Raw genomic sequence first — 13779 nt, forward strand, 5'->3', positions numbered from 1 at the left:
TGAAATCAGCCTTGGTGAGAGTATTTATACCACAGAAATTGGCAAACTCTGTAAACCAGGTTTCCCTCCCTAAATTAGGTTCCTGGACCCAATTCTATTGTGTATGTGTTTGTGGGGGGAGGTGGTTTCCCTCATACCAATAAGCAATGCTTTGGACACCAGTTGGGTGTCCTACAATTCAACTTGATTCTGATACTTTTTACCGGAGGTAGCCTCAGATTCCACAGGTTAAGGGTTTAGTCCAACAAGACTGCCTTCCTCCCCTCCCCGCCCCACCTACTTCTGACCGACTGACTTAGGGGTTCCCAAGACCCCTTCCTCAGTTTTGATTAATTTGCTAGAGTGGTTCACAGAACCCAGAGAAACACTGTACTTACTGGATTACTGGTTTATTACAAAAGGATATAACTCGGGAACAACAGGATAGAATTGATGCACAGGGCAGGGTATGTGGGAAGGGGCGTGGAGCTTCCCTGCCCTCTTGGAGTGGGCCATTCTCCCCAAATCCCTGTGTGTTCACCAACTTGGAGGCTCTTTGAACCCAGTCCTTTTAGGTGTTTGTGGAGGCTTCATTATATAGCCATGGTTGATTAACTCATTGTCACTGTTGTGATTGACTCAACTTCTGGGCTTTCCCCCATCCCCAGAGGTCAGGGGGATGGGACTGAAAGTTCCGACTCAGTAATCAAGTGGCTGGTTCCTCTGCTGACCAGTCCTCATCCTTAAGTGATCTAGGAGCATTCCAAAAGTCACCTCATTAACATAACAAAAGACACCTTTATCACTCTCCGCACTTTAGAAATTCCAAGGGTTTTAGGAGCTCTGTGCTTGAAACAAGGACAAAGACCAAATATATATTTCATATCATAAATCAAAATATCACACTCCCCCTCCCCCAGCATTGGTTTTCAGCACACCACTGCCTCCTAAGTAGGTTTAAGGATAAAATGAGTTAATGTCAAGCACTTTGCATTGTGTTCCCCATACAGAAAGCATTCAAGAAAGGCTAGCTATTATTATTTTTTTTATCATCATCATCATCATCATTCTATTAAAAACAAATGCAACCAACTCTCAGTTGTTTACTTATCAAATCGATAAATCATCTATGTTCTTTTTCTCTTGCCCCAATTTGACAATTTTACTAACAGCACACCAGGGACTATGCTGAGACACATTAAAAAAAAAAAAATCAGTGAAAACCTAATCAACTCACTGAAGTGCTTATTAGCATCTTAATCCTGACAAAATATTTGATGAGGGAGAAAAAGAAAAAGATGAAAGTTGTGAAAAGGTGAAAACGGGAATATATCTAAATTCAAAATGTTTGCCCACCCCCTTCTGTCTTCCTTGAGACAGCTCATTGAAATTTCATTATAAGTAGCAAGTGACAAAATAATGAACAATTCTTAACAATTGGTAGAAAAATCTGACAATTCTGGATATCTGTAACAAACTATGGAATTCCTGGTCCAAAGCATCTTAAGCCAAAAAGTGAATTATTTGTTCCAGAAGTAAGAATCTGGGGATGGGTCTGTTTTCAAACACAGCTTACTGCAGGGCTCTTACCAGCTCATGATGCTGAATTTCTCTGCCTTCTACTGTGTTAGCCCCATTCGCAGTCTCCATGGGGCATCCCCCGCAGGTCCAAACTCCACCTTTAAAGTGGAAAGATCTTTCCAAAATCATGCCCACTGGGAAAAAGAATACTTTTCTTATAGTTCCTGCAAAACTCCTGACATTCACTCTGATTGAACTGTCACATGCCTGATCCAGTTTGAGAACCCTAACAGACAGTACATAATAGGATGGAGATAATTCACCCTCTAAAAAATTGCAGTGGTATTACACTAGAAAGATGAGATGGAGGCAACAAAAAAATGCTAGGCAAGAAAAAAACCAATTGTCCACTATAAATCATCTTCACTATAATTGAACAGATATTGACAATAACTCATGTCTACATGTAGAGCCTGAGTACATTTCTTAACAATAACCTTCTCAGGCTGGGTTTCAGCCTTGAGTACTTCTGATGCCATTAAAGACTTTAGTTGTAAAGAAGCATAAATAGAGATAGTATCTCCATAGGGAACTGATTTTGAAAAACCCAGGTGAAAGAGTGTTCAAAAGCAAATGCTAGCAAAAATTTTTATAACACCACCTGTCAGGCAGATTTCAAATTGACAGTTCAGATAATAGGTGAATCTTCCTAGTATGCTCTTGGTGCCTTCCTTGTTAACTAAGGACTAGAGCCCCTCTGTTCTTAGAGGTCTGGGAAACAGTAACATGGCGAAAATTGAGAGACGTAAAAACTTTGGGTGTTCTGTAATGGAAACAAACCTGTTGGCTTGTAGAATTCCCACAGAGTGTTTGGCTGTCAATTAATTTTAGAATTTCATTCCAGGAAAGTAAGTTGTAACTCTAACGTTATGGAGAAGTTTAAATATTTACACCAGAAAAAAAAAAAAGAGAGAGAGAGAGAAAAGCACAAAACTCTCTACCCTCACAGAGTATCCATAGTTACATAGAGTTGTAACTCCAGGGACTTACATAGTTCTAGTATTTAAGGTAATATATGGGGCTCTGTCTGCATCATGGTCTCTCCTGGGATGCTGATGCTTCTCTTTCTCTTGGCTGAAAGTTTGTTCAGCCTGCACCCGGTGGCATCCTGATTCCTAAACCCTTTCTTGAAACCACAGTCCATAATGCATGAGTCACAGAGGTTAAAATGCAGCCTTTTCTGGTTTATATCATATGCACATTCTGTAATAGTCTTGAAGTGACATTCCATGAGTCAGATCCCGGCCTGATGTGCCCTAACAAAATGCATCTTCTGGCAATGGACGTTGAGAACCCCACAGCGCTTATTAGTATGGAGTGATTTAAGTAAACCATTTTTCTAACCTCTGAGAACTTTCTTTCCTATGGTGTCGTGCTCAAATGCGATTTGTTTTTAATCACTGTGGTGCTCACCTTTATCCTCACCATTAAATTAGAAAAAAATTTTAATTGAAGTATAGTTGATTTATAATGGTTAGTTTCAGGTATATAGCAAAGTGATTCAGTTTTATACATATACATATACATATATATATATATATATATGTATGTATATTCTTTTTCAGATTCTTTTCCCTTGTAGGTTATTACAAAATATTGAGTATAGTTCCCTGTGTCCCCTGTGCTATACAGTAGGTCCTTGTTGGTTATCTATTTTATATATATATATATAAATCCCAAACTCCTAAGTGATCCCTCTCCCCCTTTCCCCTTTGGTAACCATAAGTTTGTTTCCTGTTTCTGTGGGTCTATTTCTTTTTTGTATATAAGTTCATTTTTATCATTTTTTTTAGATCCACATATAGGTGATATCGATATGATATTTGTCTTTCTTTGTCTGGCTTACTTCACTTAGTGTGATAATCTCTAGGTCCATCCATGTTGCTGCAGATGGCATTATTTCATTCCTTTTTATGGCTGAGTATATTCCATATATATATACACACACACAGATACGTATACATGTATGCATTCACCATTAAATATGATGTAATCACCTTGTGACAGTGCCAAGGAAACACCAAACATAAGAAGAGTTTATTTTCCCAAAAAGAGGCACATCTGTAAGCATTTTGGAGTGTGGGCATATTTCCCAAAGATTTTGAGTTTAGATTGCACTCTGTGTGGCCCTGAAAAAATATATCTTGGGTCTTTTGTAATTGAACTAGAAACTGTGTACCAATCCAGCTTTGTAAACAGTATCGTATAGTATTCACTTTGATATACACAGAATGTTAATGAGGTGTTGCTGTGAAATCATCTTTTACTAAAAAATAAAATGTGTGCCCAACATCAAATGGTGAAGATCATTACCAATTTCTTTTCTCCTAGGAAAGAATGACACCCAAAGATTTCTGGATCTTAGAAAGAAAGGAATTCTCATTATTTGTGAAAGTAGCATTAAGGCAGTGCAACTGTGGCACCAAAGGACAAGTGCCACTTAAAAACATGGGAAAATTAAAAAGTGGCATTGCCAGAAAATAAATGGGAGTCTTCATGATTGCTAAGCCCTATAAGTAATGTAAACATATCTGGCATCTGTCCCCATTTTTTCCTGGGACCTTTTAAATGGAAGATCCCTAATTCATTCTTAACCCCCCATAAGCTGTTAGGTACCCTGTGGCTTGTAGCCATCAGAATTAATTGCAGGTGCCTCTGTGGGCCTGCGCTACAAGGCAAACGTGATCGTGATGGATTCCTAACACAACCTGCAGGCTTAGTGTAATTAGCTCTGGATCCCCTCCCCCTTGTTCTGAAGTGCTTCTAATCCTCAGTGGATTTCTGAAGCCACATTTTGCCTTTCTTGAGAGAAAATTGAAGAAGCTCTATGAAATAGAAAAAAAATCAACTGAACTCTTAATTTTTGGAAGGGAAATTGTGTGGGAAAGATAGGGGTTATATAATAAGTTAAAGCTTAAACCATTTCTGTAAAGACGTTTCCCTGAAGCAGGATAAGAAAAGTGAATTTGGTGGTGGGGTATTTACCCCTGAATTTATGAAGATTGACTCTTTCTGCTGTTCAAAAGTCCAGACTTCAATGTCATCTCCATGTACTATAAAACCTTGGCTTTCAAAGTGTGGTCCAAGGACTGGCAACATTAGCATTACCTGGGAGGTAATTAGAAATGGGGAATCTCACTGCCCAGCTCTGAATCAGAATCTGCAGTTTAACAAGAACCCCAGGTGACTTGTGTTGACATTAATATCTGAGAACCACTGATGTATTTATGCTTGTGATATTTAATCATTTAAAGAGCTTATCACTGTGTGTAGGAGGTGCTTATATTCCAGGTATGGTTGCCAAGTAAACCCAGATGAAAGTGGGTGCTCTGAAGCCAGGGGCCATGCCCCCATGGTCTTTGGATTCCCAGCACATAGTTCAGTGTATGACATATTGAGGTGGATGGTTGGTTGAATGGATGGGCTAGTGGATGGATGGAAGGATGGATGAATGGATAGAGAATGGATGAACGGATGGATAGATGGAAAGATAGATGGATGAAAACCATAATACCCATCCTCAGTCTTGAGTATAAAATCAAGTCAAAGCAGAATTTGGCTTTTGTTATTACTTAATAACGGCTTGCTTAATATTATGATCATAGTATAGTATAACATGTCTGGCCAAAAAAGTCTTCTTTTAGGGACTAGACAGTTCTAGGCCTCTGTTAACCTAGGGAGCCAGGTTTGGAAGGGTGTCTTTCAGAAAAGAAGAACATCATCTCTTCCCTGAACTCATCTGACACTCTGCATCTGTGCCCTCTTTTGCTACGTTCCTTTTCACTGGCTATGCCCTATCTCCACAACTAGAGTATAAACCTTTTAGAGACAAGGACCATGCCTTCAACATTGACCCCCTGCACCCAGCACATGTCTGCTGACCTGAACCTGGTGCTGCTAATGAGGGGAGCCATATGATAATACGAAGGCATTCACTCAAAGAGGAACAATCTGTGTCTGCCCTTTCTTGTCCTAAAATTCACCTGTTCACTGGTACCACTTCCTTTGGAAGTAGGAATAATGTTCTGTTAAATTGGTTCATTTTTTTTCTTGCAAAACGTTGTTGGAAATTAGAGCCAGCAAAATGATAGAAATAGTGAGTGGCTCCTGCTACCCTGACATAGGAGGAAAATGGCATTTGTGCCTGTGTGTCGACGCTGCCCTCAGGACAGTGTCTGAGCAGCATTGCTAGTGCTGGCCTCAGCAAAGAGCAGCTGAGGAGGGGGCAATCCCATGACTTCAGCTCAGATGGATTCCTGAGACAGTGCTTCATGATGAGGAGGTGCAGCAGGGCAGTAGAGTGAATGGAAAAAGCACTGGTCATGAAATCAGAAAACCTGCGTTTGAATTTCAACTCTCCCACTTACTACTGGTATGACCTTGGGCAGTTTTCATAACGTTTATGAAAGCGCACGGTAAAATGGCCTGGCAGGCAGGCTGTGTTCACCAAATGCTAGTTCCCTCCACTGCTCTGAGCCTCAGTTTCCTCACTGTGATGCATATTGCAATCTTTAGTACTTAGCACATTGAACGTGCATAATGGATGCTTTGAATTCCCTCCCAGTTGGCTGGTTTCACCCACACTATCCGGCACCCCTGTGCTGGACCTCCTTGGAGTCACGTGTTCTATTGGATGACTTCCATTTGTCCCTCACTGAAATGGTCTGAAATCATGGTCTATCTATCAAGCAGACTTTCTTTCAACACCTACAGTAGTGCCTGCCCACCCTTGACCACTGCTACATCCCTGGTGTACCCTGGCAACTGTATCTAGATCCAGAACTTGCCTTCTCCCAAGTAGGAAACTTGTCCCATTTGCCACTGCTAACTGACCTGTAGACAAATATCAGCACCAGAAGGCTTTATTCTTGGGATACTTCTTCTCCAAACTTCAATACTTTTGTCACTCTTGAAACACATATAATTTTTATAAATAATTTTCTTTAAAAATAACTCAAAGCTGTATTTAAGTTCATTATAGAAGAAAAATTTTTTAAAATACAGATCATCAGGGCCTCCCTGGTGGCGCAGTGGTTGAGAGTCCGCCTGCCAATGCAGGGGATACGGGTTCGTGCCCCGGTCTGGGAGGATCCCATGTGCCGCGGAGCGGCTGGGCCCGTGAGCCATGGCCGCTGGGCCTGCGCGTCCGGAGCCTGTGCTCCGCAACGGGAGAGGCCACAACAGTGAGAGGCCCGCATACCGCGAAAAAAAAAAAAATACAGATCATCAAAAGGAAGCAAAAGACCAATCGTAATTCTGTCACACACAGAGGATCATTACTGGCACCTTGGTGATACTGAATAAACTTTGAAATATTTATATAAATGAACATATACTGTAATATACAAATAAACCTATATAAATAAATTCATAAATAAATTCATGTAATATAAAATATATTAACATATATCATGTAAATATATGTTAATGTACTTTGAATATATATGTATATACTTGCTCCATTTGCCACTAACTGTTCTATAAAAACTATCAGAAACCACACACACACACACACTCACACACACATATATGATCTTTTTTCATTATTATTTACTTAAAAATTTTTTTAATTTTATAAAATTTTTGAAGGTTGCTTTTAATTTACAGTTATTACAAAATATTGGCTGTATTTCCCATGTTGTACAGTAATACACCCTTGAGCCTATGTTAAACCCAGTAGTTTGTACCTCCCACTCCCCGACCTCTGTATTTACCCTTCCTGCCTCTCCCTACTGGTAACCACTAGTTTGTTCTCTATATCTGTGAGTCTGCTTCATGTCATATTCACTAGTTTGTTGTATTTTTCAGATTCCACATATAAGTGATATCATACAGTATTTCTTTCTCTGTATAAGTGATATCATACAGTATTTCTGTCTGACTTATTTCACTTAGCATAGTGCCTTCCAAGTCCATCCATAGTGCTGCAAATGGCAAAATTTCATTCATTTTTGTGGCTGAGTAGTATTCCATTGTATATGTGGACACCACATCTTCTTTATCCATTCATCTGTTGATGGACACTTAGGTTGCTTCCATATCTTGGCAATAGTAAATAATGCTACTACGAACATTGGGGTACATGTATCTTTTCCAGTTAGTGTTTTTGTTTTTTTCAGATATATACCCAGGAATGGAATTGCTGGGTCATATGGTAGTTCTATTTTTAGTTTTTTGAGGAATCTCCATACTGTTTTCCACAGTGGCTGCACAGATTTACGTTTCCACCAACAGTGTACAAAGATTCCCTTTTCTCCACACCCTCGCCAACACATTTATTTGTGTTCTTTTTGGGGATTGCCATTCTGATAGATGTGAGGTGCTATCTCATTATGGTTTTAGTTTGCATTTCCCTAATGATTAGTGATGTTGAGCATGGTTTCATGTGCCTATTGGCCATCTGCATTTCCTCTTTGGAAAAATTTCTATTCAGTTCTTCTGCCCATTTTTCAATGAGTTGTTTGGGGTTTTTTTTGAAGTTGAATTGTATGAGCTGTATATATATGTTGGATATTAACCCCTTATCAGTTATATCATTTGCAAATATTTTCTCCCATTCAGTAGGCTGCCTTTTCATTTTGGTTTCCTTTGCTGTACAAAACTTTTAAGTTTCCTTGCGTCCCATTTGTTTATTTTTGCTTTTACCTCCTTTACTTTAGAAGACAGATACAAGAAAACATTGCTGCAATTTATTTCAAAGAGTACACACACATGCTGTTAATGTACTTGGGATTTTATGACCTGCTCTTTTTTCAGTTGATTATCACTCATGGTTCTATTGAATATAAATTATAGCTTAAACAAGCCAGTGCCTAGACCATTGCTTAGCCCACAGAACTGCATGATAAATATATATGGGATAAATGAGCGAACATATCCTAGTGTATTTTTAGTGTAAATTTTGAGTTTTCTATGTTGGATTTCCTTTAAGTGGGGTAAATTTGTTGATAAATTGTCAAGAAAAGTTTTACATGAAAGAAAAACCCTCATTCACTAAGGTGGACCACCAATAAAGGTGGGTCTTTACTAGCATGAATTGGTAGACTCCTGTCTATTGTAATGGTTCTGAACACAGATTTAGAATTGGTATCCTATTGGACTAGCTCTGCAATGTAAATCTAAAAACTATTTTGTCTGAAATTTGGAGATTTTAAGTGCAGTGTTTTCAGGGATTGGGCAGTTACAAGGGTGATGAATGTTACTTGGATCCCCTGCCAATAGGCACAAACCCTGATGCCCCTAGGGATCAGGCAGGGATTTTACACAAGGATTGGACTGGACATGATGCAGATGTAAACCCATAATAGACACTCTGCCGAAATGGATTGTCCACTCACTTCCATAGGGCAGCCACTGCTGAACCCCACTCAGGTACTGATGGGGGACCCAGTGGTGCCAGAGCTTCTGATTTTTTCAAAAGGAGCCAAAAATTTGAATATTTATGTGAAGTTCCTAATTCTAAAATAATGGAAACTCATTTAGTTTACATTTATTTTTTAAACTACTTTATTGAGGTATGATTGACATACAAAAAGCTGTACAAAATATATACAGCTTGATGAGTTTGGAAATAATACGTTTCCATGAAATGATCACTACAATCTGTGCCATAAACATATCCAAACCTCCTAAATTTTCCTCCCATCCTTTTAATTTATTGTTGTTGTTGTTATTATTATTATTTATAGTAAAACCACTTAACATATACAAGTCAAACAATATCTACCTGGGAACTTTAAGCCTTAGGATTAGGCTAGGGAGCTGTTTAAATTATCAGAAAGACCTCAGATATTTTAATGCCAGGTGTAAGACTGCTTTAAAAGACTGGCTGTACCTGCCAACAGCAAGGGGTGCAACATGTCATTCTTGTAAAGCAGACCTAGATTCTCAGTGGCTCTTGCAGGAAGTCATAGCAGATGGAAGGAATCCATAGACACCAGTTCTGCTAGACAATTACCATAGGTAGTGAGAGTCCAAATAGAGGAGACTGCCAACATTTTTTACCTGGCTCAGTGAATTGGCAAGTAGATCAGAGAGAGGTCTTAATATATTGTGAAAAAGCTCTTCTCATTTCAGAAAAGGTCCCTGGCACTACATCATAAAAACCCTCCAATTTACCTTCTCTAGGAGGTCTACTAGAGTTAAAAGTCTATATACAGCATTTTGAAAAGGAAGCAAATGTCAAAAACAGACAAATTGCAGCCAAGTGATGGGAAATGCCATTTTGGGTAATAGCCTTAATAGCATTTACACAATGGTCATTCAAATATATTCTTTCCTATAAATGCCCTTAACTCCACAGGATGGAGACATGGCTTTAATCAGACTGGTTCTTAGATCAGGTTATGTCAAGATACAAGCAGGGTATTATGTGCTGCCTGATCAACATGGGAAAGGAATCCAGAACACTTTCTTTCACAGTTAAAATGTTTTACAAAGGAAATGGATAGTTAGTTATCCTTATTATCAGCATCTGCAAGTATTGGAGTTGATTGAAGAATGGAGGTTGACACAGTCACTGTCCTGGAAACTTTGAATTTAATTTCAAGGGACAAAGGGTCACCAACCCACAACTATAAGAAAACAGGCAAAAGAAAGGTGCACCCCAAGTAAAGTGATACTCAATGGAGTGGCCACTTTGGGGGCAATGAGTACACCTGACTCTGCTCCCAGTCCTTAAGTGGCAGGGGTACTGTCTAGCCTATTGGGGTTCAAGCCTGATCAGGTGGCCACTTCATGCACCATAGTCCTTGGCTCCTTGGTGAGGCCAGGTCAGAATTAGGCTGATCCCACCAGACTGGGGAAACCTCAGGAACTGACCTTTCCGATATGCAAGAGATGCTAGGAGTTACTCCATAGGAAATGTGCCTGAATGAGCACTCCTGTGGATCTTCCAGAACCACACCAAGTACATGCTGAATGAGGCAGGAAGAGTTGCCTTCCCTTAGGTATTCTCTAAACTGAGCCCTAGTTAGGGTGTGTAGTGTATTTCTTCTGACCTAGCCCATTCCTAAACCAACCCCTTGAAGGCCTCAGGAACCTAGGGAGTCCCAGATAATTTTGTCCTGTACTGGGGGAGGTGGGGCTGATTTTTAGTTTATTATTGGACACTTTGTTTTAGAAATGATGGATCTGATGATTGAATTTCTTTTTCCTTCATTTTGTGACATCCCTTCATCTGTCTGTTCTTTCAGTATAGTTTTAGCAATTGACTACAATGTTCCAGGCACTGTGCTAGGTGACAGGGATAGAAAAAGTAACCCAGACACATGCAATTCCTGTCCTTTTCGTGCTTACAGTCTAGTGGAGGAGACATGTTAAATACTCCCACAGGTGGTGAATAATTATAATCAGCATAAATGCTATGCATCCAACACTTCTTCTTCATCTCTCTTTCATATCCTCTCAGTCCCGCGTCTTATTCAACTATTGTTGTGGCAACACATTCCAGACAGCCTTTGACTAACTTCACAGAGGTATAATTTGACAATGTCTGTCCTCAGCCAATGGCCACTTCTTGCTTCTTGCCCTACAGCTTCTCTAATGCTAAAGTGTGAGAACCTGCTCAGAGCTCACAATTATCCAGCCTAGGGTGGGGGGTAAGTTAATACCCATGGGGACACCTTTAATCAGTGGGAGACTAAGGCTAATAAATTAATGCCTTCCCTTTTTATTCCAAGGATGGGCAGTTCTGAGATGTTTTTCATAAATCTGAAAATGTTCCAGCAGTGTCAAGTATCAGTTGCCCAGAGCAGTGGCTGAATCAGTAGTAATATATGCTTGTACTGGCTTTTCTCCCTCCCTGGTTCATTCCCCTAGTCCCTCATTTCTGCTTTGTAAGATCAGTCTCCAATTAAATTACCTTCATGAAAGCCTTTCTCAGGCTCTGCTTGCAAGGTTAAGTCATGCTATGAAGAAGAAGAATGACTCTGAGAGTATGTCTCTCTCTGTGTGTGTGTGTGTGTGTGTGTGTGTGTGTGTGAACCTAACTTAATCTGGATTATAAGGGAATATAATAATGCTTTCCCTGCTCTATTTCTACACATTTTTGGTTACCTACCCAATAGTCATCTTCTTCCCTGCTAATGGAATGTTGATTTTATTCAGATATCTCCCCTCCCCACCGCCACCACCCAGGGAAGCTCAGAGATATACTCTATTTGGTCTAAACCAATTATGATAATCCCATTTAAATTACCAATGATTGATCTAGAGGTGAACATGTGACCCATTTTGTGCTTTTGAGACATAAGAAATCTGCTGGGCATTCTAGAAGATTTTTTCTCATACTCCAAAGGCAAGAAGTAGACTCTCTCTGTATCTAGATATGACACCTAGACCAGTGTCATGAGGGTACCTAGCTTAGGGACAAGGACCAAAATAGCATGGCAGAAAGTTCAGAAGATCTCAGATCTTTGATGACATTATTGGATCACTGAATTTGCTAACAATTTCCTTATTGTTTTAGCCATATATTTTAAACTGAGTTTTCTGTTAGTGAAAAGATTACCTTACCTAGGGGGTGGATACCTGATGCTGCTGCCAAAAGCATCAGAACTGGAACACCTACCTACTGGTAGAAGAATGGATCATATTTTCTCTAGGGGTACCTACTAACTACTTCTAAGAGATACAAAAATTTCTGGAGGACACCATTTTCCTGGTGGCTCTTTCTAATGCCACTTTGGCCCTGAAGGAGCTGCTATTAATGAATAGCTAAGAGAAGAAAAGGAGTGAGGTTTACCAGGAGGAAGAGGGGAAGGCTGTGAACTTAGAGAGTAGGAAAGGAGACATAGGACTACAAGAACATTGAATGGCACCCATTAATAACCCATTAGCAGCAAGCACACCTAGTGCCCAGATGTTGGTTTCTAAGACCATTCTCCAATAAAAGGAACCAGGAATCCTTAGAGAAATTAGTAATTCTAGAATGGGGGTAAAAATATACAAGATGAACCTAGGTATCTTATAGAACCAGGAATTAAGAAAGTGCTAAAATAAATAAAATAAAAAACTTACAATGGTTAGAGTAGGTCAAAAGAACAAAGGAGCCAATTAAAAGAGTTCCCAATGACTAAGGCTGGGACAATTTGACAACAAAATAAATAAAGTAGTATTTAAATTATAATGCAAAACATAAAATAAATATCCATGAATACATACTGATATAAATATATGATTGAATAAATAAATAAGTAGGAGAGAAGAAACAATTTCCCATGCTGAAAAATTCTATGCATTTTATGTAAATACTCCAGCCTCAAGGAGGTGCATAATTCCCCACTCCTAGTGGGAGCTCTGCATAGTGACTTCTTTCCAAAGAGTACAGTATGAAAAGAGGGAAAAAGAATAACTTTACCACGGAGAAGCCTTACAAACACTGCCTGAGCCAAGTGATCAAGATCAACATCAACAATGATGTGGTCTTGATACTATGTATCCTTGATATGATGCGATGAAAATGGCACTACATTTATGGTGTTCTTCCCCAAAACCCATGATCACAGTCTAATCATGAGAAAAACATCAGACAAAGCCCCCAAAAAAAGGCATTCTAAAAAATGACTGTCAAGGTCATTAGAAACAAGGAAAGTCTAAGAAACTGCCACAGCTAAGAGGAGCCTAAAGAGACAGGACAACTAAATGTAATGTGGCATCTAGGATGAGATTCTGGAACAGATTAAGGTAAAAAATTAAGGAAATCTGAATAAAGTATGGACTTTATTAATAATAATGTATCAATATTGGTTCTTTAATTATGATAAATATACCATACTAATGTAAGAGATTAACAATAGGGGAAACTGGGCATAGCACATATGGGAATATTATTTTCACAATTTTTCTGTAAATCTAAAACTATCCTAAAAAATAAAATTTATTTTAAAAATAGCTCCCTGGACTGCACTAGAAAATACTAACACTTAATAGTCCACGTACTGTGGACTTTTCTTTCCAGTGCAAGATTTCTCAAGTAACTTTCTTGGTTAAAAGGGCAGTAATGTGAAAACTTAGGCATAATTTTACTTAAGGGCTACCAGATGGCTGTCATCTGGCAAAGGCATATCCTCTTGACTTTCTAGTTGAATACATGATCTTTAGATACATGTAGGAGAGCATTTAACCTCCAAGGAAGAGTGCTACTGATTATGTCTACTTAAATAATGTGATAAGTTTAACAGTTTCAAGTGATAAGTTAGTGCGCATCATAAATATACA

The sequence above is a fragment of the Mesoplodon mirus genome, assembly GCF_964341445.2.
Source record: "Mesoplodon mirus genome assembly, chromosome: 4".
Taxonomy (NCBI): domain Eukaryota; kingdom Metazoa; phylum Chordata; class Mammalia; order Artiodactyla; family Ziphiidae; genus Mesoplodon; species Mesoplodon mirus.